Source organism: Mustela nigripes, chromosome 16 (genome assembly GCF_022355385.1).
Source record: "Mustela nigripes isolate SB6536 chromosome 16, MUSNIG.SB6536, whole genome shotgun sequence".
Classification (NCBI taxonomy): domain Eukaryota; kingdom Metazoa; phylum Chordata; class Mammalia; order Carnivora; family Mustelidae; genus Mustela; species Mustela nigripes.
In genome coordinates, this window is record NC_081572.1 from 49,233,149 (window position 1) to 49,259,476 (window position 26,328).

Here is a 26,328-nt window from a genome sequence, read left to right on the forward strand (position 1 = left end):
CTAGGAAGAAAGCCTGAGCCTTGCAGGGGTGGCAAGAGAAGAGGGTCACACGGGGGTCAAGTCAGCAGAGAGAAAGAGAGAGAGAGGGAGAGAGAGGGAGAGAGAGTAGGGGGGAGGAGCACTGAGGAGAAAGCAGGAGATGGGAGAAGCCAAACAGAGCACAAGATGGGGAGGAGAGAGATGCTATTAAAGAGGGGGAAAGGATGTATGTATACGAGTGTGCATGCCTGGTGTACAGAGAGAAAGGATGCCATGGGAATGATGTACAAGCCAGGATCTGTGTGCACATAGGCACACGTGCAAATACCACCCTGTGCGCACACGTATGAGTTGTGTGCACCTGTGCACCTGCAGCCGTCATACCTGTCCGGGCGTGCATCTTGCCTGCTTGTATGCCGACGCCTGAGCGTGTGTACCCGGCTGTGTGCACGCGTGTGTGCAAGATTCCCTTGCCTGTGTGTGCGCTGGCCATGCACCTGTGTGTGCGCGTGTCCCTGGAGGACATGCCTCTGTGTGTGTGTCTGTGTGTGCGCGCGCGCGCCCCATTGCGCAAGTGGCTGGCGGTGTGTGTGCGGGGGGCGGCCCGGGGCTGGGGGCGCTCTGGGCCAGGCTCGGGCCGGGGTGGGCGGGGGCAGCGGCGGCGCGGCGCGGGGCGGGCGTGCTCTCGGCGGAGAGTTAGAGGAGTTGCCGAGCTGGGTTCTGGTGGCAGCGGGGCGCGGAGCTGGGTGCGCGCCGAGCCTCTGCCTCCAGCCGCCTCCTCGCCCTCCATTCCTCTCTCCCCGCCTTCCCCGGGCCTTGCCGCTGCCGCCGCCTCCCTGGGAACGGTAGCCGGGGGCGAGGGGCTGGCGCGGCCGGAGCGGGCGGGGAGGCGCGGGGCGCCGGGGCGTAGAGGGGAGCGCGCCCGGCCCTGCCCGGGATCAGATAACAGCCGGCGGGGGAGGGGGTGGGCCGGCGGCGCTCACAGCCGGACTGAGGGACCGACGCCAGCCGCGCCGGCCAGAGCGAGCGCCCCGCGGCCGGGGGCGCCGTCCAGGCGCGCGCCCCCGACCCGTGGCTGAACTGGGCAGATCGGCGCCCCAGACCCACGCGCCCCTCGGGATGGAGCGCCCCCGGGGGCTGCCCTGAGGCGGCGGCGGCGATGCAGCCAGCGCGGTGGCGGCCGGGGCCAGGAACGGCCGCCCGGAGCTCGGAGGACGCTGAGCGCGCCGCGCCCGGGGCACTGACCGAGGTAAGTGCGCGGCCGCCCTGCACCCGACCCCCGGGGGCCCGACTCCAGCTCCCCGAAGGCCTCTCCCAGGCCCCGGAGCGAGCACGAGGTGGTGCTGCAACAGGGAAGGTGGGGCGGGAGGGATTTTTTCTTCCTCTCGTTTTCTGTTTTTTTTTTTTTTTTTCCTCCTCCCTTGGTGAGCCATCGGAGGAAATGCTGACTGCGAGCTTTTCTTCCCCTGCCATGTCTCCGGCTACTGCCACCAGGGAACTTTGCTCCTTGCTAACCTTCGTCCTGGGGGCGCTCCGGGAAACTTTGAGGCACCCTCGGTACCCCTCTGGCTGTCTAGCACATGGGGGCTCGGGAGGGAGCGTGGGGAGGCACTTTCGCGCGCGGCATCAGTCCTATGCGTGACCTTCCCCGAGACCCCGGGATTGGAGGGGGGGGCATAGAGGGGGACTCAGTCTACCAGTGGCCCCGAAAATGCCCCCAGACCCCAGATCTCCGGGTCCTTGGAGTCATTTCTCTTTCCCACCTCCTGTGCTCTAATGGAGTAAAAATATTCTGGAAATGGTGTTTTCCGCTAGCCAGCGAGACGGCAACTCAAGCCGCACCTTTTTGCTTTTAGAAGTCAGCCTCCATTGCAGAGGGGATGACCCTTTAGCTGAGAAGCCCCCAGGGTTTCAGGGCAGGAGTCCCCCCTACATGCTCACCTCTGCTGTGGATGCCCAATGGGGAAGCGGGATAGGAAAAGTGGGGACTCAGTGGAGCGACCCCTGGGGCAGGGAGCTGCTGGGAAGGGGGTGGTGAAGCTTCACATGGGAGTTGAGGCCCCAGTGCATGTCTGTGCTGCCTGTTCTGAGCAAGTGTGCCCTGGTCATATGAATATTTTAAAACCTGTGTTTGGAATGGGAGGTCACAGAAAAAGTGTTTCTTTGGAGGTGGTTTTCTGTTCTGGGAGGTTCTTGCCTCCTCACAGTCTGGAGTTGCTGGGACTCGGGGCCACCATGTTACTCATTTCCTAGGGGTTGTGCCCATCTAGGAGTGCTGCACTGCCTGTGACCGTTTCTACTTTATCCTTTGCTCCCAGTGCTCAGACTGGAGCCCTGGGATAAAGTGCTGGGGACCTCCTGCCCCCCATATCCACCTCCCGGAACCCGGGTTCACAGGCTCTGTCTCCCAGGATCGTGGAGGCACCCACACGCCGCCGCTGAAATCAGCAGCCGCCTCCTCGAAGGTAGAACCCAGAAGGCGTTAGCCTCCAGTCTACCCCTTACTCCTCCCTTAGATGCCAAAGAAAAGTCCATCCTGCTACCTCCCCGGGAGCCCAGGCTCACTTTGTGCTAGGTTGCTCCTTTGTGGTCCCTCATGGGGCCTCCTCCCTGGGCAGCTGCCAGAGGGCCGGAGATGGCCAGGGAGGAGGTCCCAGCCCTAGGCCCACTGGAGGCTTATGGTCTTTCTTATGTGGAATGCACTGTCCTCTGTTCAGAGAAAATCACCTCCCTCCTTGCACTGGGACCCCAAGGAGAATCCTCAGGGAAGTCTGCCCTCAGCTGTCTGGTGGTCCCTTTCATCCAGCCGGGGGACTGGATGTTGGCAGCTCTGAGAAGGGGACCTTGGAAGGGCTCCCTTCAGTGGGGTCAAGACTCATTAGAGAGAGTGGGGTGCTAAGGGGAGGTACTTGCGTGAGCACTGCCGGAGGCCAGCACAGGTGCTCCGGTGGCCCAGACAAGAGGAAAGACCCCTGTTCTCTGTGGGTGCACTGCTAAAGAGGGGGTACTCTGTAAATTCTAGGGGTTGGCACTACTCTGACTTGATTGGCCTGTCCCTGGAGCCCCTTGCCATCAAGCCCACCTGCCACATCAGACTGCCCTAGGGCTTCCAGATTGCTCAGGAGGGAGATGTGGTGTGGGTCAGCACGTGGTGGAAGGTTGTTCCATGAGCTGTGCTGTGCTGGGAGAAAGATATGCCCAGAGAGGCACAGGGTCTTGCCCAAAGCCACACAGCTAGTCAGGAGTTTGAGCAGAACCCTCCATCTTACTCTTCCCAAGCCAGGCAGCTGCCCCTGTCAGGCCTATTGTCCCAGGGCCATGGTGTGTGCCCGAGGCCGAAAAGGGTAGGGTTGGTGGCCCTGCGGCAGGGAAATAGTGGGGACAGTAGTGATGAGAGGAGTAACAGTAGCAGCGGCAGCAGTGCCCTGCAGTTCTGCAGTGCTGGGCCGGACTCCGCCTGCGGGTGCTCTCCTCAGGCCCAGCCAGCCCTCTGGTGCCCTGGGCCACAGTTGGCAGCACCAGGCATGGCACCCGGAGGCCTTGGCGCACGTCTGGGGCAGAAGCAACTGCGTCGTCACTCCTGGCAGCCTCTGTGGCCCTTGCCCGGCCCCAGGCTGCAGGCTGCCGGGGCCCCCTCAGAGCCCACCTGATGCCCACTGTTCATCTCACTGCTCCCAGGCCTGGCTCGGGGCCGGAGCGGCCTGCTGACAGGTGCACCTGGTGTGTGTGGCTGGGTGCCCGCCAGGGCTTCGCTGGGAGTGACACACGGGCACACCTGCCCCTCCCCTAGGGCCTGCAGCCAGAAACCCACCATAGGCTGGATGAGGCCGGGAGGGAGGCAGCTCAGGGGTGGCGGGAGAGGTGGAGGCCGGGCCAGCCACTCGAAGGTGTGGTGGGTGTGGGCTCCGTCCCCGAGGCCAGCTGTGCCAGGGGAATTGGCTGCGTGAGAGGAAGACAGCAAAGGCCGAAGATGAAAGCAAGATAGCCGGCTGGAAACTGGGCCGCGGGCAGGGCAGGGAGGTTGGAGGCTTCAGAGGAGCCTTGGGGGTGGGGTGGGGGGGCTGGGCCGAGGCAGGCGGATTTTCCAGAGGAGCTGGGGCCGCAGGCAGGTCTGGAGCCCTCAATGGGCGCTGGCTCAGGGCCCAGCACTCTGCCACCTGATGTAATTTCCTAATGGCCTGCCAGTGCAGAGGTGTCCTTGGCTCCATTGTACAGACGGGAGATGTGAGGCCCAGGGAGGCACCGGGAGGGACTGGAACCTGCGTCCCTCAGATCCTGAGCCCCGGCGTTCCCCCTGCCCCAACCCCCAAGACAGAGCTATGCCTTCTCCCCTCCACAGACACCCGCCTGGTGCCCTGGGATGTCTCCCGCCACCTCCCTGGGGCCTAGTGAAGGCCTGGGCTTGCAGTAGGTGCTCAGGCAGTGCTCACGGGCCTGCGTCTGGGCTGCTTTCTCTGGATGTAGAGGCCTTCATGGGAACTGTCTCCTTGCTGTGGCTGTGGTGCCAGGGCCTGTGGTATGCTGTGGATTCTAGGGCTAGAGCCCCGGGCAGCCTCAGCTGGGACCCCACTGCAGAGTGTGGCATACAGAAGGTGCTTAATAAATTGGTGGAGATCATCTATACTCCAACCAAAGAGAGAGAGACCCGGCCCCTTCCCTCAAGAAACTCACTGTTGGGGAGGAGGCTTCAGGGCAGACAGCCAAGGTGAGTGAAGCCCGTGGTGTGACTGTGGCTGAGTCACTTCTCTTAGCGTGCGGTTGCTCATCTGTGAAGTGGGATCAAAGCCTCAGCTGGGGAGGCTCCTGAGAACACCTGGGAGGGGAGAGTAGAAACGGAGCTTCACGGTAGAGGGGGATCTGAGCGGAAATCGGGTGTGGAAAGGGAACTCCACGAAGGGGGAGAATGTGGACATGGTGGTGCCAGAGCCTTCAGCATCTGTCATTCCAGGGCAGCCTTTGCTTGGACATGTGGGGACACTGAGGCCCAGGGAGGGCTGCAGCAAGAGAGGGCCTCAGACACAGGACTCCTGCTCCTGCAGGGTACCCCTCCTCCCTCCCCCACTGATGGGCCACAGCTCAGATCTTCCTGCCCAGCTGCTGAAGTGGCAGCTGTGGAGGCAGTGTGAGGTCAAGGGGACCTGGGGGACCCCTAGGCCAGCCCCCCTCATTGGCCTTCAGCCCTGGAACACCAGACAGAGTACCATTTGCCCAGCCAAATAGGAGCAGGAGCCCCTTCCTCCGAGATCCCGGGGAGCCAGTCCACCCTGGCCCAGCATGGATGCTGCCCTAGAGTTCGTGGATGCAGCCCCCTGGCTCCTGCCAGGGACCCATCACCCTCAACCAGCTCCCTCTCCTTCCCTCACCCGTGGTCTGGAGCTCTTTCGAGGACTCAGGCTTCGAGAGGAGCTGGAGAATGACAAAATCAAGATTTCAGAGTGGCTATGGCTGCCTGAACACCTGTTGTGAACTTGACACCTTCTGGGGGCTTTGGTTTCCTCCTCAGGCTCAGGAGCCTCCTGTGGTCCTTTCCCACCCCACCCCAGCTCAGAATGAAAGCCACACTCCTCGCTGTGGCTCCAGGGCCCTGCACCGTCTGATTCTCTGTACTCCCCTCTCTTCCCACCACTGCCTTCCTCTCCTCAGGCTACCCTGCCTTTCTCCTTGCTGCATCTCCAACACACAAAGCCTGCTCCTGCCTCAGGGCCTTTGCACTTGCCACTCCCTCTGTTGGAAACACTCCTCCCCACATCTCCACACAGCCTCCCCCTTCACCACCTTCGGGCCTTGTCCAAATGCCACCTCCTCCATGAGGCCTCTCCTGGACAACACCATGGCCTCCTTTTACCCACCTTCCCTCTCCTGCTTTTGTCCTCTGTAGGATTTAATGCGACCTGCCACATTATGTTTCACTTGCTTGTCTTGCCTATTGCCTGTCTCCCCTACTGGGAGGCAAGCCCTTGAAGTGCAAAGTTTTGGGTTCAGTTTGTGACAACCGTGTCCCCAGTGCCTCCAGCAGCATTCAGTGAGCAAGAGAAGCTCAGCAAACATGTGTGGAGTGAATGCGTCCGTTCAGCCATGCCCAGTGCCTGATACACCGAGGGTGCTCACAGCAGCGGTAGCTGCAGTTATTGTCCCACTCTGCAGATAAGAAGACCGAGCCTCGGGGAGGTGACATCACTGGCCCAGAATTGTGGGGCTCGTGGCGAGCAGAGTCAGCTTTCAGACCTTCTCTCTGAGCCCTTGGCCTGCCATCTGTCTATGTGAGGGGGAGGCAGTTGGCATGTATTTCAGGCCCCGACTCTGCATTGAGCTCTTTATGTCTGACCTTACCTGCTTTGAGCTCTGACCCTTGCCGTGTCCCAGGCTGCTGGCTCACTTCCAGCTTAGGAGGGCTCCCACCCCAACTCCATGGGGGCCAGAAGCCATTCCCATTGCAGAGTTCAGCAAACTGAGGTGCAGAGAGTCAGGGCCACGGGGTCCAGCGCTTCTCTTCTCGTTTGTGCCTCTCTGTGCCTTCCTTCCATAGGATATGTGGCAGCCTCCTGCAGGGGCTGGGGGCAGCCGAGGGGACGGTGTCTCCATTTCTTGCCCAGTTAAGCATTTTCACATGCCCGTTGGCCATTCGTTTCTTGTGTCGGTGTGCCCTACCTCCTTTGCCCCGGCTCTGTTTTTGAGCACGACATCTAGGTTTAAAATGTGTGTGTGTGTGTGTTTCAAGATTTGCCACGATCAACTTTAGCAGCTTCCCAGTTGTAAGAAGAACCTACAAGCGTTCTAGTTGGCAAAGCACAACCCCTCCCGTTTCCCTGGATCGTCCCAGGCCTCTGCCAAGCTCGGGTTTACACCCCTTCTGTGGGTGAGCAGACAGATTCCGAGGGGCTGGGCCTCTGCCAGCGCTGTTTAGCTCCACCAGGCACCCACTGGGCTGTTGGGCCAGATGTGCCCAGGGCGGGGCACTGTCCCCGGACGCCCACCCTCTGGGGCAGAAAAGGGATCAGGTCCCAGTGAGCAGCAGAGTGACTGTCACCAGCCTCTGACCTGCCCCCGCCCTGCAAGTGAGTGACCTAGGGAAACGGTGAATAGGGATGTCCCTTGGGGGCAGGCAGGCTGAGGCCCAGAGAGGGACAGTCCCCAGCCAGAGGTGCTACAGCTCGTTAGGAGCGAGGTTGGGGGGGTGGTCCAGACCCTCTGTCCCCCAAAGCCTCCTTGCAGCTGTTTGGAGACTTACTTAGGAGAGCGTCTGAGATGGGGAGGTACTGAGCCGTGTGTGTGTGTGTGTGTGTGTGTGTGTGTGTGTGCACGCGTGTGCACGCGTGCTCGCATCTGATGGAGAAACAGGCTGAGAGGCTGAGGGCAAGAGGGGTCTGGGAGGGGCTGTGCAACCCCCACCTCCTGCCCACCTCCCTCTCCTTCCAGCTGCAGCCTGAGCCCCCTGAGCTGGCGGCTCCAGCCCTGCAATTCTCCAGCACTTAAAGCAAAAATAAATCACTGCCAGCAGCTGGCGTTCCGGGTGGTAGCAGCCGCCTCCCTCCTGCCCCCGACCCTGTGCCTCTGGGCTCCTGGTTCCAGGCCAAGGCCAGGCCAGGCTTCCACTCAGGCCTGTGGGGGCCTGGCGAGCGCTGGAGAGGGCCGAGGGCAGCCGGTCCCATCCCTGCATGGGCCTAGACTTTGGCAAGGCTCCAAGAGCTGTTGGGGTCCCCTGGAAGGCCGAGGTGGAAGTGCTCGTGGGGCTCCTGAGGGTGCAGGGCTCTGGGGGCAGGTGGGGAGCTCCAGAGTGGGACTTCCCAGAGGCCTTGGCGATGGCCTTGTGGAGGGGGGGTGTGGGCAGGGCCTGGGAATCCCCCACCCAGTCCACCCTCAGGACCCACCCCTGGCGTCGGTTCCCTCCCTTTCTCCGAGGGGTCCCTCTGGTCGGGGCTGAGTGCACAGGCTCCGGGCGGGGGTCTCGGGGGTCCTTCCTGCTCTGAGTCCCCTGCTGGGGCGTGAGTCTGGGGCTCTGGGCCCCGTGCCCCAGATGGCGGCTGAGGTGCGGGTGGGTGGAAGCGGATAAAAGAAACAAGGGGAGGAACACAGAAGGCAGCGTAGACTTTGTCCTCTTTTCTCCTGAATCATGACACTTTTTCATTACCCAAGTGTTCGATGCTCACGGTAAAGTATGAAGCCAGTGGAAGGGTGGCAGGCACATTTCTCCTTCTCGAACCCTGTCTCCACCTCACCCCACCCCAAAGCTTTATGTTCTTGAAGTGACCATTATTAGAGAACTTTCTGGACTGTCTGAGTGCTTACGCAAACATGTGAAGGTAGTTATATAAACATGCCGACATCTATAGTTCCCTTTCTCCTTTCTTCCTTTCTTGCTTTCTGGTTTTTTTCCCCATGGGATCACTCCATACCTGCTGTCCCTGCTGCTGCCCCAGCGCTCCAGACCCAGGGATTTCGTCCTCTCTCCTTTGATGGGCCTTGGGTTGAGGGCTGAGTCACAGAGTCTCCAGATCATAGAGTCTTAGCTGCGGAGTCTTTGAATGCGCAGAGCCCCCCAAGTGCACGGGTCACAGCTTCTTTGAGTTGTGAAGTTGTAGCCTCTTTGAGACACAGAGCCTAGAATTGCAGAATTGGTGCATCTTAGCCCTGGGAGAGGTGCCGAATCCTCAATGGGGTACCTCCTTCCTCAGAACTCTCTAGGAGCATTGGGGGAATCCAGATCTCCTCGGCTCCAGCCAGAATTTCTGATGTGGAGGGTCTGGGGTGGAGTCTGGGAATCTGAACTTTCCGACCTCCCCACCGGCACTTCCCCTGCCGGGAAGTCACTGGGCTGCAGGGAAGCTCCCGGATTCAGGCTAGGTCCCCCCCGCTGGGGGTCCTAGGGACCACTGTGCTGACCCAGCTGTCACTTGACACAGTCTGAACAGTGTGGGGAAGGAAGGTGCTGGCTGCAGTCTGCATAGTAGGGGGTGTGTGGGGGGTGAAGGGTCTCTGTTCGGGGAATTGGGATCCCCTGATTCATTCTTGCGCTGCTGTCTCAGGTGTCCACCACCTGCTTGGCCAGCCCCGTCATTCCCCTAACCTGGTTTGAACCGCATCTGAAAGACAGCGCCAGCCTTCTTCCACTGAGGGCCCCTGGTGGGGAGGACCTGCTAGCCTAAGTCTGAGAGAGGTGTGAGTCCCTCCTGCTGCTCTCCTACCCCAAGCCTCAGTTTCCCCATTTACAGAATGGGCATGAATACCGTGCCCACATCTGGGCATCCACTTTCTCATCCCCTCTTGACTTTGGCTCTGCGGTCAAGGCAGGCAGGGCAGCTCCCTCCCTCTCTCTGCTCCCCCACCTTCTGCCATTCGGGCCGGAGGCGCAGCCATGCCCATTTTCTTGGCCTGCTGAGCTTCAAGCTGTCGGCAGCACCTGCCTGGCTGGGGCGGCCAGGCCACCTACTGGGCCCCGGGAACCTTCAGGACACTGGAGGGGGTGCCCCCAGCAGTCTGCGGGGAAGCTGCAGTGTGGTCCTGCCTCTCCCTGGGGGCTGCGTAGTGAGGAGACCCTGGCCACCCTCTTCCTTCCCCTGCTGACCCTGCCAGCCCCCACCTCACGGGCACCCATGGGGCCTGGCCCTTATCCTGCAGCAGATGCTTTAGGCCTGAAGCTCCAGGGCCAGGTGACCAGGCTTTGGGCCCCATCCTGACCCAGCAACCTTCCTGGTGGTCGCAGGACAGGCTGTGGCTGGAGTCCTCTGGAACTGTGACCCAAGCCAATGGTCTTAGTTTCCTCATCTGTGAAATGGGAACACTAGGGGAACTGGGTTGAATTAATCCATGCACTTGAGGTAGTGTCTGGGTTGTGGAACGAGTGCAAAGGCAGCGGTCTGGTGGGGGACAATCGGCCAGGTCCAGAGAAGAAGACAGACACTGGGACAGCAGGAGCAAATTGCACCCTGTGTTGGTATCCTGTGGCTGCTGTAGCAAATTACTCCAAGCAGAGTGGCTTAAAATGACACAGATTTATTATATCCCAACTCTGGAGGCAGGAAGTCTGAAATCAGGATGTTGGCCGAGTTGCTTCCTACCCGAGGCTCTGAGGGAGAATTCTTCCAGGCCTCTCCTGGCTTCTGTAGCTGCCAGCAAGCCTCGGTGTTCTTTGCCTTATACATATACATCCCTCCAATCCATGTCTGGGTCTGGTCTTGTCATGTCTTCTCTTCTAAAGACACTTGTCATTGGATTTAGAACCCATCCTAATCTAGAATGGTCTCATTCCCAGATCCTTAATTTAATTTTATTTGCAAAAATTGTCTAAAGAAGGTCACGTTCACAGGTTCTGGGTGGACATATCTTTGTGGCGGGCTGTCATTCAACCTGCTACACATCGTCTACTTCGTCAACCAAGATACACCGTCCTGTATCTTGATTTTTTCCTTTTTCAGAAAAATACTCTATTTTAGTCGTGTATTTTGGAGTCCTAGAGCACTGGAGTTACATGCTTGGCCTCTGCCACTCACCAGCTATGTGTCCTTGGGCAGATTTTATTTGATTGTTCTGTATCTCAGTTTGCTCACCTGTAAAGTGGGGATATTAATGGTCCTTCCTCTCCTGAGGCCATCAGGAGCAGTGAGAGGAAACACGCAGCACTGGGACGGGGCGGGTGCATAGATGACACCTTTTGTTACTACATCGATCAGTGAAATGGTTATGAATCCAACTGGCATTTCCCACGTGAGGTGACTTTCCGTTTAGTTCTCCTGCCTCTTTCTGATGCCTATTGGTCTCTGCCCAACGCTGGCGCTGTCACTGCCAGAGCGAAACCCAGGTACTTGGATCCTCATGCCTGGGGTTGTCCAAAAGTTCCAGAAATGGCCCTGTGGGGTCTGAGGGCCTGTGCCTTTGTGACTTAGAGAGCTGTCACTGCTGGGCCCTCCAGCTGGTCATCCCAGGGCCCCCAGGTGTCAGCAGAGTTAAGCGTGCAGCCCCCCCCCCCCACAGCGCCCACGGCCACCAATGTCACCTGCCACTTAGACCCTGCCGGTCCTGGCCGTGAAGAGTGGTGCTTCTCCCTCAGTGACTTCATTTGTCTTTGGCTTGTTCTAGAGCCAGGTGAGCAGCTTTTCACGTCAACACACCTTCCTGTAGTTTTTCTGGGTGCCGTCGTCTCCTGCAAAGAGGTTACATTCGTGCCCTTCCTCATTCCCCCAGGTTGAGTCCCTGGGAGTCAGGTGGCGTGCCCCCGCTGCGCCAGGAGCCTGTTCTCGTCCCTGCGGCTCTTTGGGGCAAACCCCAGGGACAGGAGGCGGCTGCCTCATTTCACAGAGGCCAGAATTGAGGCTCAGAGAGGCCTGGCTCTGACAACCCAGTCTGCGTCCCCACCCCCTGAGAGCTGGAGATGGCCGGAGGGAGGGGGCTGCATTTCCTTTGTACCGCCCTGGCCCCCCCATCTCCACCCCAGGCCACCAAGTGGCATCCCTGTGGAGATAGCCCGGGCCCTGAAGAACCGCTGCAGTGCCTGGCCCGATGCCACATGGCCTCCAGAGCCTGGGTGTCCTCTGCCCCCTCCCTTGGCTTCTCGTGGCCGTCAGGAATTTGAGGGGCTTCAGGTAAGCGCCAGGCCTGCTGGTGAAAGCAGCAGCCCGTGGAGTCACCCAGAGCCTTTATTTCTCTGGAAGTGGCGTAACCTTTCGGTGAGACCTGGCACCCAAAAATCATAATGGAAATGACTGTTTACCCAGTGTCTTCTGGTGCCAGGCGCTGTGCTCAGTGCTTTCCCGAACATTATCTCATTTAATTCTCAAAATGTTCTGGCCAGGCCGGGGGAGCAGGGCTTGAGAGATGAGCCACTGAGGGACATAAATGGTCAAACAGCATTTGAACCCAGACTAAGTAGTCCTATGAGTGGGCCTCAGTTTCTCTTCAAGGCTATGAAGTCTTCTAGGGATCCCGCAGGCCCTCCTGGGTTCTCCCCTGAGGGGCAGAGATGCCCTGGGCCAAGAATCTGGGAAATGCTCTGTTGGCCATGAGCCAGGTTGGCCTGGATTCAAATGGGGCTGGCCCCCTCTGCTAGCTGTGTGTCTCGTGGCAAGCAAGCTTCACCTCTCTGAGCCTCAGTCCCTTATTCTGAGAAATGGGGCTAAGTCTACCCCGTTTGAACTGTGATTGTGTGTGCCAAGTATTAGAACTACTATAGAGTTCTAGATGATGGAGGGTTCCCAGAGTTCTGCCCATTTTGCAAGTGGAGAAATCGAGGCCCCCGGAGGAAGAGGGACTGGCAGAACTCACACCCACACTGAATGACCTGCTGTTCTCCATCCCCTGTGACCTTAGCCACAGGACATGGGGCCGGTCCCTTGTTGTTTGCCCCCACAAGAGTAGAATAGAAAGACCATTGCTTGAGCACCTACTGTGTGTTGGGAGGTTAATGCAGAGGAAAGATTTAGGTCAAGGTTTTGCCTAAAGCTCTCAGGATGGGGCTTCTTCCCCTTTATCTGTTTCCTAGGTAGAGAAGGGACTTACATCTGTTTACCAGCCCCATAGCCCTGGAACCCCTGCCCCCCGCCCATTGCTGCATTTTGTGCATCCGTACATGTGGACAGTGGATGCATCAGGCTGTCTGCAGACCTCCATGAACGTTGTCTGCTGCCCCAGGCTGTGAAGGCAGTGGCTCTGCCCCTGGTGCGGGTGAAGGCGGTTGTGGGTCGCTCATTCGCTCATTTAACTGTGAATTTAAAGTGAAATTCATCCATGTGGCCTGAGTAGATGTTTCCGCAGAGGGTGGGCATGCTGAGGGTGGCAGCGTGGAGCAGGCACCCTCCGGGAAGGGTCTCTAGCCCCCGGCCCCACAGGGAACTGCGGTGGCACCAGCGTCGTCCACGGAGTGTTTCCAGCCAGTGGAGACTTTAGAGAGGCCTTCGGAGCCATCCCTGGGGCCCTAGGCAGGGGCGAGTGCAGAGAGGTCTTGTGCCACCTGCCTCCTGGGTACACGCGAATCCACCTAGACACACAGGGAGAAAGACTGCAAGGACAGGAAGCCCTGAGTCCAACGCAGCCCACTGTTGCTTGGGCGGCCGATGAGCCTCACGGGCCCCTCTCCCTCCAGATCCTGCTTCTGAGCTTGGGCTGCTGGGCCCAGACCCATCCCCGCCCTCTTTGTTCCAGAACCCTTCTCCTCAGTTCTGGGTCCCTGCCTTCCAGTCCGAGGTCTCAGAGCCTTAGCTGACAGCGTGGCCTCCTCTTTCACTGAGAAAATCAAAAAAGAGAACTTCTACCCGCTCCCCGGTCCCCAGCCATGGCTACTCATGTCCTGGCCCCTGTGACTCTCAGCGAGCCCTCTTCTCTCTCCTGTGGATGGAACATGAGCCTGCCTCATCCACTGGGCCCCCACCCCTCTCATCTACAAAGGATCATTACCGTCGTGAGTCTCCCTCTCTCCGCTAGACACTTTCCTACAATGTCTCCCTCTCTCCGTTAGACACTTTCCTACAATCTGCACCTGCTTCTTCCAAAGGCTGTCATTAATCGCCCACCATAGGCTGGCACTTTCTCCAAGGACCTGGACACTCCAGGGGATGAAACAAAGCCCTGACAACACCCATTCATGGGAAAAACCCTCAGCAAACTAGGAACAGTGGGGAACTTTCTTGACTTGATAAAGACTAGCTACTACTCTAGCTAACATCATACTTAACAATGAGAAACTGTGTTTTCCCACTAAGATTGGGTACAAAGCAAGGATGTCCCCTGTTACCACTCCTTGTTACCATCATACTGGAAGTCCTTGCAAATGCAATTCAGTGAGAAAAGGAAATAAAAGATATACAAATTGGAAAGAAAGATAAAACTGTGTTTGTTCATAGATGACATGATTGTCTATTGGAAAATCTGAAAGAATAGAAAAAAAAACTAGAAGAAATAAGCAGTTTTAACAATGTTGTAGGATACAAGGTAAATATACAAAAGTCAATTGCTTTCTTCTATACCAGCAATAACCAAGTGAAATTTGAGATTAAAAACAACACCATTGGGGTGCCTGGGTGGCTCAAAACTCAGTCACTTAACTGAGTTGATCTCAGTTCAGGTCTTGATCTCAGGGCTGTGAGTTCAAGCCCCACACTGGACTCCATGCTGGGTGTGGAGCCTACCTAAGAAGAAAAAAATAAAAAGCTACAACAACTGCACCCCATACCATTTATTTTAGTCCTCCCCAGAATGGAGTGCATAGGTGTAAGCCTACCAAGAGATATACAGGATTTTAAGAGGGACACTACCACACTCTGGTGAAGGAAACCAAAGAAGAACAAAATAAATGGGGAGATAGTCCATGTCTCAATATTGTCAGGATCCTGGTTATCCCCCATCTGATCTATAGAATCAGTGACATCCCGATCAGAATACTCAGTTAATTTACAGATATCAACAAATGCACTAAAGTTATCGGGAGAGGTGAAAGACCCGGATGGGGCAACATAATATGGAAGAACAGTTGGAGGGCTGACACTGCGTGGCTTTAGGACTTGCTGTAAAGCTACAGTATCGAGACTGTGGTATTGACTCAGGAGTAGACAAATGGGTCAGTGGAACAGAATAGGGAACCCAGACACAGACCCCCACCCCACACCATCAGTATTGTCAGCCTATCTCTGACTAAGGAGCAAAAGCAATACAATGGAGCAAAGATGATCTTTTTAGTAAGTGGTGGTGAGACAACTGGGCATCCAGAAACAACAAAAAAATATGAATCTAGACACAGACCTTACAGCCTTCACAAAAATTCACTCAAATTGGACCAAAGATCTAAATGCAAATGCAAAACTATTAAAATCCTGGCAGGTAACAAAAGAGAAAACATACATAACCCTGGATCTGGTGATACCTTTTAGGATGTACTGTCCATGACGCGATCCATGAAAGAAATGATTGACAAGCTGGAGTTGATTCCAAGTAAAACTTGTGCTCTGGGAAAGATAGTCAAGAGAATTAGAAGACAAGCCATTGATTGGGAAAATATATTTGCAAAAGACACATTTGATAAAGGGCTCTTATCCAAAATAGACAAAGAAGTTTTAGAACTCAACAATAGTAAACAAATAACCTAACTAAAAAATGGGCCAAACACCTGAACGGACACTTCAGTCAAGAAGCCATATGGAGGGTAAATGAACATAGGAGAAGACACTGCACGTCTTATGTCATCAGGGAAATGCAAACTACAGCGATGAGATGCCACCACATGCCGGTGAGACTGGCCCCTGCTCCAGGGCACTGACCGCAGCAGAGGCAGGTGAGGAAGAGGAGAAACAGGATTGTTCATTTCTGGGGCAAATACAAAACTGCACAGCCTCTTTGGAAGAGATTGCTGGTTTCTTAAAAACAAGACATGCTATTACCATACTTCTTGGTCTTTACCCACCAAAGTGGAAGGCTTACATCCACACAGAAACCTACATGTGGATATCCGTGGCGGCGGTATTCGTGATTGCCAAAACTTGGAAGCAACTGAGATTGTGCTTCAGTAGGTGAATAGATAATTAAACTCTGGCCCATCCGGACAATGGGATATTATTCAGCAATAAAAAGAAACAAGCTCTTAAGCCATGGAAAGACATAGAGAATCTTTAAGTGCCAGTGACTGAGTGGAAGAAGCCAGTTGGAAAAAGCCACATGCTGTATGGTCCCAATCATAGAACATTCTGGAAGAGGCAAGTGGTTGCCTTCTCCGGGGTAGGGAAGGGGAGAGGAATAGGCAGGGCAGAGGGGATTTCTAGGCCAGCGAAGCTGTTCTGTGTGCTACCACAATGCTGGACACAGTCATGATACATCTGTTCTAACCCGTAGACAGCACAGCAGCAAGAGTCAGCCCAAAGGGAGGCCATGTGCTTTGGAGGATTGTGCTGTCAGTTTAAGTCTGTCTGTTGTAACAAATGTCCCAGCCTGGAGAGCGATGTTGATAACAGGGAAGCCATGCATGGGTGGGTACAGGGGGTAGACGGGAAATCTCTGTTCCTTCCCCTCAATTCTGTCCCAAACCTAAACCTCTAAAAAATAGTCTTGGAAAACAGTCTGGGATGCCGAATCCCTGCCCTCCAATGTCAATGGGCAGCTGAGCATGGACCGTGGAACATACGAGAGGGAAGGGGACCTATGATCAGAGAGCTTCCTGGAGGCAGGAGGAGCCAGGAGGAGATCTGAGGGAAGGGGGCGCCGAGAGAGGCCAAAGGCAGCAGGTGCTTACTGGGTTCAAGGACCTGGATGGAGAGTGAGGAGGGGCCTGGGGGCCGTGCAGGGTTGTGGTGTGTTTCTTTCCATCCCGCTCCCTGTCTGTGGCCGTGGCCCCGTGGAGTGCATGCAAGCACCTGGATGTATATCTGTCGGGCTAGAGTTGGGTTCAAATCTCTTTCATGTGACTTCTCAAAAAACATTTTTTTTTTGAGGGAAAATTCACACAACGGAAAATGAACTTTTTTTTTTTTTTTAAGATTTTATTTATTTATTTAACAGACACGGATCACAAGCAGGCAGAGAGGCAGGCAGAGAGAGAGGAGGAAGCAGGCCCCCTGCTGAGCAGAGAGCCCGATGTGGGGCTTGATCCCAGGACCCTGGGATCATGACCTGAGCTGAAGGCAGAGGCTTTAACCCAATGAGCCACCCAGGTGCCCCAGAAAATGAACTGTTTAAAGCAAACCGTTCAGTGGCATCTAGAACATTCTCAGTGTTGTGCAACTAGTCCCTCATCTTGTTCCAAAACTTTTCCATCGCGAGAGGAATCCCCATGCCCGTTGAGGAGTCATTCTGCACTCTGCGAGCCCCACTCTCCACCCCACGGGCCTGGAGGCCTTGCATCTACTTTCTGCCTTTCTGTTTATTGACTCTGGATGTTTGTAAACATGGGATTTCACAAGTCTTCATGTCAGGCTTCTTCCACTTAGCGAAGTGTTTCTGAGGTTCAGCCGCGTCGTTGTGGGGTCGGTACCTGATTCATTTAATGGCTGAGTGATGTGCTACTGATGAACGTCCACAGTCCCTGTGTCCTTTAGCCGCTGATGAGCTTTCGGGCTGTTTTTGCCGTGGCTGTCGTGAGTCGCGCTGCTGTGAACAGGTGTTTTGTGCGAGCACTGATTTCAGTCCCCTTGTGTGTACACCTAGGGGAAGAAGGGCTGGGTCAGATGACGACCCTGTGTTTAAGCTTCTGAGGTTATATTATCTTCCCACATTGGAAACAATGTCCCTGCCCCCTCCCCAAGCTCCTTTCCCTGCTCTCTGCAAGCACAGAACTCCTCATGGGATATGTCCCCCCAGTTGCTTTCCCCAATTTCGCCTCTTGGGCTTCATCCCTGATTTATATGATGGCAGTGAAAACAGCTCAGGTCCAGGTCACCTGTGTCCCCCACAGTCACCTCCATTGTTTGTCCTGCTCACCATTAGCACCGTCTGGATCCACGGCCCTTGCTCCCCACAGGAAGGCCTGTGTGGCTCCACAGCCGCCCCAGTGCCTCGAAGTGTGCTTGCTGGGGTGCCCTCTCCTCCCACACATGGCCTCAGCCACCCCCTCAGCCAGCTCCCGGTTTTGTCTCTAGTCCAGGCCTGCTTTCCCCTTCCCGTCTCAGCCTCCTGCCTGCCCGGGCACATTTCCCCTGCCTGTCCATGGGCCCCTTCAACCTTCCATGGCCAGAACTGCACTCCTGCCTTCTGCTGACCCTCTGCCCCCTCCCTGGCCTCTCCCCAGGCTGCGGATGCCCCCCATGCCTCCTAGCGGGATTGGTGGTGGCTGGCAGGTGGGAGAGCCAGCCACGACTCTGCCTTCTGGCAGACTGCTTCAGGGCTCAGTCTGCACTCTCTGGGCTCCTCACTGAGCAGCAGGTGCCTGCATCCCAGTCTCCACCTCCTCGGACTGTCCTTAAGGTGAACCAGGGCAGTCTGTGGGGAGTGCCAGGCGTGTGGCGGGTGCTGGGGCATCTCGAAGCCGCTTCCCATCCCCTTTTCCTGAGCTGCAGCAACTTCTGCAGGAAGCACTTCAGGCATGCTGCAGAGCTTTTCTGAACCTCAGTTTCCCTGTGTGTAAAATGGGGATAAAAAGCTACCCACTAGAGGTCCTAGCAGGGTCTAGTGTCCAAGAGTTCCCATGGGCCTGGCACCCGCCTGAGACTCCGCTTGTGTCCACGTGGGGGTCATGGACATGTGTGCTTAGCACGGCCCCGTCCGGCCGACAGGGCTCCCCAGGGAAGGGGAGTGGGAATGGGAAGGCTGGCGGGAGAGAGAGGCCACCTCCCAACACGAGCCCCCTCCGTCAGCCTCCCCCCCCCCCCCGCGCCCCGCCGGGCGGCCGGGGGGGGGGGGCCCCCCCCCACCCCGCCCCCCCCCCCCCCGCCCCCCCCCCCCCCCGGGCTGCAGCTGCTGAGGCAGGAGGCAGAGGCCCAGCTGATCGCCCACCCCCTAATCAGCCTGTCAGCACTGAGGATCCGGCAGGGACCCCCTACTAGGGCTGTGCCTGGAGGCTGGATTTGGAGGGGGTCCCAGCCACCTGGCTCCCCTTGGCCTGGGATGCTGGTACTGCTGGGAGTGGGGGTTTTGTGGACCCCTCCCCTCCTCTCTGCTTTCCCTCCCTACAACCCAAGGACTTCAGGAGGCGGAGCCCAGGCCAGTGAGTTCGGACTCTGGGGCCTGGGACCAGGCGTGGAGACAGGGTCAGACTGTCCAAATGGCAGACGGTATCGATGGGTTGTGGCCCATGGTGATGGGGCCAGTTTGGGGGCAGAATAGACAGACAAGGACTGCAGAGATGGTTGGAAAGCCTGAAGGTGCGTGTGGGCATTGGAGAGGGGGGGTGCACGGCCAAGTTTTGTATGCAGGTAGAAGAGATGTGCACTGTGACCAGTGAGGAGGGCATAACCTGACAGCATCGGGGGCAGTGTGGGCAGGTGTGGGTAGCATATCTGGGCTGGGCTTCCACTTGCCCAGGCTCTGACCCTCAGTAACTGCTGCCCCTCTGGCCCAGCCCCCTACTCTCTGGTGAGGGGCTGAGACCACTCCCAGGCCAAGGATGGGGTTTTAAGTCACCTGTCTTTTATTACCTCCATCATCCCTCTGCCACTGCTCCCCGTACCGTGGTGCCTGCATCGCCCCAACACCCAGGTTCTCTGGGCTCACCTGTCACCCCAGGTGGAGGGAAAGTGCAGGCTCCTGGGTCTCCGGAAAGGGGGTTTACTGGAAGCTTCTGCTGCCTCAGAGCTTTGTGGGTACTGACACATCGCTCTCACACAATAATCCTGGAAGATGCCTTCCCTTGGTCATCCCTATTTACAGATGAGGACATGAGGCTCAGGGAGGTTGAAGGGAATTTCTGGGCCCCTAGGTGCTCTGGTGAGCCCCAGTCCCGGAGTCGGGCTCTGGCTGACAGAGCAGCCCTCAGAAGGCCACAGAAGTCTGGATCTGGGCTGTGGCTCACAGAGTCTCCAGGGTTCTCAGGCCATCGCCCCAAGCCTCAGTTTCTCCTCTGTAAAATAATAGTACCTGTGTCATAAGATACTCAGGTGGCTTAAATGAAAGAATGTTGTCCTTGGGGCCAAAGTCTGGTGTATAGTATATGCTCAATAAACACAAACTCGCATTATAGATCCTTGTTGTTCTGGACTCAGACCCTGAGCCATTCCTCTGTTCCTGGCCCCATGCTGGGTGGTTCCGGAGATGGATCAGGGACTAGAAGGTCAGCTTGAGGCTGAGGATGGTCAGAGTTGTCTCAGAGAGAAACCCAGGGGAGACCCCAAACCCAGCCTGGGAGCCTGAAGGGGAAGCCAGAGGTCAGCCAGGTGGTAGGCAACCTGGGGGTTAGGGGTATAGCCGGGACAAAGGTATATGGAGATGGGACCAGCTGGGAGTTCAGTGTGGCCAGAGATAAACTGTCAGGAAATGTCCCATCATTTTCTTTGCAGAAACTCTTTCTTGGCCCTGTTGGGGCTACAGAAAAAGGGTACCTTAAAGTGCTTGAGGACCCCTGGAGCTAGCAGGTCTGGAGAGAACCCATGAACACACAGTGTGGTCGGTGCTGGACTCTGGGTCTCTTCCCTCTGTACCCCAGTGCCCAGCACAGAAATGCTGCTGCTGTGAATCATAGTGGTAGTGATGAGAATATTTCTTTATGCCAGGCATGGTTCTGAGTGTTCACAAACTCATTTATCATCATGGCAATCACCTCTTAGTACCCTTGATGGAGAAACTGAGGTCCTGAGTGCTAAAGTTAGCTGCCCAAGTCTCAAAATGTCTGCGGGCTGGAGCTACAGTTTGAACGTGGCTGATGCTCAGTCAGGGACTGTGGACAGATCCAGGGAGAGGGGGGCAGGGCAGCCTGGCTTCAGGTGAGGCAGGGTGTGTGGGCCGGGCTCTTGGGGCTGGTCCAGCACCCCATACTGTCCTGTGTGTGGCTCCCTCGAAGCCTGCCTTCTCCGGGTCCTGGACCTCTGCGGCCAGCCTGGGACTGCTGCTCCCCAGTTGGGCCACAGTCTTGCTGTCCTTAGGTCCCTGGCAGGTCTGGTGTGGTGGCCTCTCAGGGTCCCCAGCAGGGAGATACTGGCTGGGGTTGCTCAGAGGTACCCTGATATTGGAGTTGAAATGGAAGTGAGGGGCTGGTTGGCTCTCAAGTGCTTGCTGAGGTCAGAGATGAGTCGTGGAACACCTGGACAGCCCTCGTTCCCCCAGTCCCATGGGGCAGGAGTGACATCCTCAGCAGACAGGGAAACCAGGGCTCAGAGACAGGCAGCCAGGTGCCCAAGACACACAGCTAGGGAGTCACAGAGCTGGAATCTGAACTCAGAGCAGTTCCACTTCAAAGCTCGTGCAGTCTGGATTCAAGCAGGTTCTCTACCTCGGGCTTTGCAAGTAACACCAATGCACAGAGGCGCCTCACAGGCCTCGTGCTATCAACCGAGTCTTCACATGCTCACCCCAGGCCCTGGAGGTACTGTCAGGGTCCATCTTACAAATGAGGACACCGAGGCCCAAAGAGGTGGCCAGTCTGTTTGTCAGGATTTAGGGTTCTAGACAGTTCTGTTCCCAGGGGTCTCAGGGAAAGCCGGAGGTTATGGGATGCCGTGGGAGTGGGCACGGGTTTTCCAAAATTCCCCAGCCTGATTTTGTTGAGGCCTGGCCTGTCTGGCTGTACAGGGGCATGACAAGAGGGTAGCACTGTGATCTGAGGGCCCTTCCCATTGGTGCAGTCAACCAGGGCATGGACTTGAGCACATTATTGGTCAAGGTCACCTGCCTGGCTTCCATCCCCAGCTATGTGGCCCTGAGCAAGTCACTTTATTTCTCTGAGCCCTGGTGTCCGTATCTGTATAGCAGGGATCACGAGAGTGCCTACTTCACAGGGCTGCACTGGGACTCTGGGAGGCGAGATTCGGGGGCTCTGGGGCTGACCAGCATGGGTAGGTCCCACCCTGTCTCTGACAGGCCGTGTGGCCTTAGGTAAGTGCCTTCATCTCTCAGTTTCCTCCTCTGTCAAATGAGGCTAATAGTAGACTCTGTCCCGTAGGGCCCAGTCAGGACACAGTAAGGCAGTCAGGGTAAAGCCCTGTGATGTGAGCAGAGGTCCTGCCGCAGGCTCTCAGTCCTGGGCCACCCTGGAAGAGGGAAGGGAACGTCAGATGTCGCCAGCCACGGGGCCGGAGGTCACTTCCTGGAGGCCACCCCCGTGGGGGGTCCAGCTCCCGGCGGCCTGCGGGGAGCAGATCACCAGCGGTTTCATCCCTTGTGCTCGGTCTGATGAAATATTTATAGCAGGCCATGTTTTTGAGCAAGGCTAGGGAAGCGTCAGTGGGTCCTCCCTCCCAGCATAGGCCGTGTGGCTGATGAGCAGGCCGTGGGGATGAGAAGGAGATAGGAGCTCGTGAATAAATCATCGCAGGATCCGGGCTAATGGCCTGGCCGTGGGGCAGCGTGTGCATTTAGTGCGCTAATTGTCCGGAGAGGGTGACTTCTGCGTGGGCAGGGCCCAGGGTCCCCTGGTTTGCAGAGTGCCTGGTGTCTGGGTCGCCCTCTGCTGGAGCTCAGTGGTTGTGACTGTGGGCTCTCCCCATATTGGGCGGTCAGGGCCCCGGGCGCCTACCTCATCCCTACTTGCTGTCCTCTGAGGGGGGTCCCAGGCTTCTGAAGGGGCCTTACACTGGGGATACTCAGCAAGCTGGGCCACATATGGGACCTTGGACCAGCGTCTCGGCTCCTGGCAGCGCTTAGCTACCTCAGGGGCTGGGTAGGGTAGCTGTGAGCAGAACCTGGGGGCTCGAGGGGTTGCGCTTTGCCCCCTCCCCGCCCCCAGCTCCTTTTCTTTTCCCACCCTTTGTGTTCAGTGGTTTGGGGTTTTTTTTTCTCCCTTTGAACGAAGGCTGTCCCAGCTTAGCCAGCTCCTGCCCTGTTGCCAAGGTGACCAGACCATCGCTGCCATCCCATGGCCACTGCCAACCAGTGCTGGGCGAGGGACTGTAGTACATGGACGTGCACCTGCCCCGAGCACACATGCACGTGTGTGCCACGCCTTGTAAAGCTTGAACATGTATATGACACATGTGCAAGAGCAGACACGCAGAGACCTACGGCCATGGTGTCCAACCCCTGCACAAACATCGGCACTCATCGTCTTTGGAAAGGCACAGGCCCATGTCTGTGCGCACACTGCACATGCAGTAGACCTCACACGCACCCCTGTCTTCCCGCGAAGGAGCAGGGGTGCCCAACCCTGCAGGAGACCCCAGCAGGCAGGGCTGTCCACTTCATCCCTCGCACTTTTGCCCACAGCCTAACTTTCTTCCGGTCCCCAGAGCTGTCTGCAGGGGCACTCCTGGGGACGAACACCTCCTAAACTGCACCTCCCTGGCCCTGTACCCCTTGGCGGGGTGGAGAGCCTTGGGCCACTGCAGCCCCTGCCTCCAGGGAGCACCACAGACCACTTTGGGGACTTGCTTGCCCTTTGGGGGGATAACCAAGATTTGAGCTCTAGGCACTAACAGGCTGGAGCCTAAGTGTCCCAGGAGGGCCTCGCTCAGCAGTACCCCTGTGACTTGCTGCCATCCTTCTCCTGCTTTTCCCGAGCGCCCAGGATCATCTCCTAAATAAACTTCCTGTTCCTAAATCCTTCCCTCAAGATCAGTTTCTGGGGGTCAGGTGCCTACAGATCACTGACATTTCTAGAAAAGTATGCACCCAAACCCCGGACCTGATATCCACGCAAGGCTGTGCCCACACACAAGCACCTTCTGACTCTGGTCGGAGCACTCGGCACACACTACCTTGGTTAAGTCCCCAGCAGCTGTGCCAGGCAGGCTGTAGAATTAGACCTGTCTGATTGGTGTGGAAATGGAGGCAAGGATTAATCCCACAACCATATGTCTTCCAGACGGAGGCAGGGCAAGCTGGAGCAGACAGGGCCGTGACCAGTGTGGGGGGATCTCTAGCCCCCCCACCCCCCCAGCATCTCCCTCTGGCTGGCAGATGCTGATCTGAGAACGGGAGTAGGAAGCAGCCTTGTTCCTCCTCCCAGCTATGGGCCACGCAGCCTGGCCCCTGGGCTCACGTGACCTCTCCAGAATACATCACCCAAGGAGGAGGCGGCCCTCTGGCGCTGACTGGCCAGTGGCTTTGCTGTGCTGGGGTCTCTCTCGGACCCTGGTTCTTCTTCTAAGGTAGGACATGTGGGCAGTGGTTCCTGGCAGTGTAGACAGGCACACACATGGGGTATTACCTAAAAGCTTCAGGCATGGGAAAGCTTTTCCTGGGGTTCTCTCTCAGGCCAGAGACCAGCTGGGCATGCCCTCTGTTCCAGGATAGATGCCCCCAAACCTACCTTATTCTCTTGGATGCAGGCTCGGAGAGGGCCAGTGGCTCAGGGTCACACAGCAGGAGGCAAACAGGGTTCAGACACCAGTCGGCTCTGAGGGAGGGGCAGATAGAGGCTCACAGCCAGGGAAGGCTCACTGTAGGAGGTGGTCCCCAGGCACCTGGAGAGACTGAGGTTTGTCCTAGAGACGTTAGGGCCAGGCTCGTGTGGTCAAGTCCAGGGTCTGTGTTCCTGTAGCCCTGAAAGGCCTGGGTTCTCCTGCCCTCTGCTGTGGACCCCAGCCATGTGACCCTGGGCACGGTGCTTACCTTCTCTGAGTTCATCTCCAGCCTCTATCAAGAGGCATGATACCATGAACTGAAGCAGCCTAGGTCACAGTGTTGGGCTTGCCTGATGCACGGTGGGGGTGCCTTTCCTATGTGCTGGGGCTGGAAAAGCGTGTGTGAGGATGAAGCTGGGGTAAGGCAGCTGTGGGGGTGGCTCTGGGTCCCTTCCTAGCCCTAGCTTCAGTCTCATTGTGACACTGGCCCAAGAAGAGCCTGCACCTCACCCAGGACTAGACGAGGGAATGCATGGAAGAAGATGCTGTCAGTACTCTTTTCTGTGTTTCAGAGAATTCCTCAGGTGCGTGTTCCTGGGCTTGGCCCCAGAAGGAGTCCCCGGTAACTCTGGGTTTGACCGGGGACATCATAGTTGGGTCATAGGCTGAGGCCCCGCCCAGGCCGTCTCAGGTCTCACCTTGGCTCCCCCCTGCTGACCCTTCTCCCTCGGACTGTAGCTCCTTCTTGCCTCAGGCCTGTGCGTTTGCTGTTCCCCGTGGAGGCCTGGCTTTCTCCCCACAGCCAGACCGCACATTCCCCAGCGGCTGGACAGCCTTGGTGCAGCCTGAATCGTCATTTGTTCCTTTTTTTCTGAAAGGTCTGTTATGAACCCCGGGAGGGGGCAGGGGCTTTTCACCCCGTTCACAGGACACCCTGTATAGGGCATCTCTGGAGGTGGTGCTCGCTGTAGACAGGCCTGGGGAACAGACGCATGTTTGAGGGAGCGTGATGGCCTAGGTGATGTCACTATGTCACACAGGAGGCCCTAGGCCCGAGCCGACTGGCTGGGGACGGCTTTGAGGTCCGCTTGCTTGGGATAATATTCCTGAACTCATGAGGGAACCCACAGAGGACCACAAAGGGAAGCAGACGTGGGACTTGTTTATCAGCACGTGTGTCCCGGTCATCCCCATGCCGTGGCTTCGGGACGCCTTCGTCAGCGAGAGCTGGCAGGGGCCTCAGGACTGACCCCACTGGGCGCCATGCTGCCGGCCTTCACTGCCTCCGCTTGTCACCGAGGGAGCCGTACATTTTGCAGAGAGAAAAGGGGAAGTTTATGGGTTTTCCCCATCAAGTTCAGAGAACCCTGGATTTCATTTTTGGTTCCCAGGGTAGGACCTGCCGGAACGTGCTACGGTGTGGCAGGAGCCACACAACCCTGCACCCCCCTTCCCACACCGCAGTGTCCACCAGACTCCTCGGCTCCCCGCTACCCCCTGCCAGGCTCCTTTTTTTGGCTTCAGGTGTCCCTGAGCAGCCCTCCTGAGGGCTTAGGAACCAGCCCGGTGTCCTGCGCAGTGGTCTCTGCTTCTGTTTCGTGGCCACGGTGTGGGGGAGCAGGCTTTGCTGCACCCTCAGTGCCACCTGCCTGGCTGCTCTGGGGAGGCGGGGTGGGGATGTGTCCCAGCAGGTGGGAGGATCCCCCGACACCCTGAGGCTTGTCCCGGGGCCTCCCTGCTGCCAGGGCAGAAAGCTGATGTTTCCGGGTCCACGGGCTTGCCATAGTTCAGAGTGGGCTGTGATGATGGCAGCCTGGTCCCTGCTCCCTGCGGGCCCCCTTCTCCCTGTGGGGCTGCGTGCTGTGAGCAGTCAGTAGGGGAAGGAGGTGGGAGACTCCCATTCAGGCCACAGCCTTCTCCCTGAGACAGGATGAACAAGACCCAGAAGAACTTCTCATTGGGCCGATGGGGAAACTGAGGCCCAGACAGGGCAAGGTCCCATGATGAACTGAGACTGAAGGGGTCTTGGGGTGGACCGCCGTCATGCCTGCAGTCTTGTGGTGTGGGCCTTAAGGGTCCTCCTCGGTCACAGTGGCCTATTTGGGAGGGGCCTTTTGAGTCTTTGTCCCTATTGCCCTCCTTAGTCTCTTCCAGAACCCGGCCCCCATGTTCAGGGCACTCAGACCCAGGCTCTGGCCTCAGGGGGCCCCTGGCCTGGTGGGGAAGACTGGGAGGGACAGGTAGCTGCCACTCAGGATGGTCTGATCAAGGACAGAGGGAAGCACAAGGGTGGGGGCTTGGAAGTGGGTGTTGAAGGATGCATAGGAGTTTGTGGGAGAATGAGGAAGAGAGGGCACTGGGCAGGGGGTCTGGCATGTGGCAAGGCAAGGATGTGGGAAGCATTTCCTTTGAGCACCACTACTGGGACATGGGCTATTACTGCCACTGGCTGATGAGCAAGAAGAGGCCTGGGTGTCCCCATCTGTGTGTCCCCAGCCAAGTCCTCTCTCTTTTT

General features: G+C 57.3%; 1 protein-coding gene across 1 annotated transcript in view; it reads left to right on the top strand.

Moving 5' to 3' along the window:
- Positions 1 to 620: 620 nt before the first annotated feature.
- Positions 621 to 26,328, top strand: part of KCNJ12 (potassium inwardly rectifying channel subfamily J member 12) — a 43,068-nt gene continuing 17,360 nt past the window's right edge. Inside the window, exon 1 of the mRNA XM_059380614.1 lies at positions 621 to 1,228. The gene's annotated coding sequence lies outside the window, so the exon portion shown is untranslated. The remainder of the gene's footprint in view (positions 1,229 to 26,328) is intronic.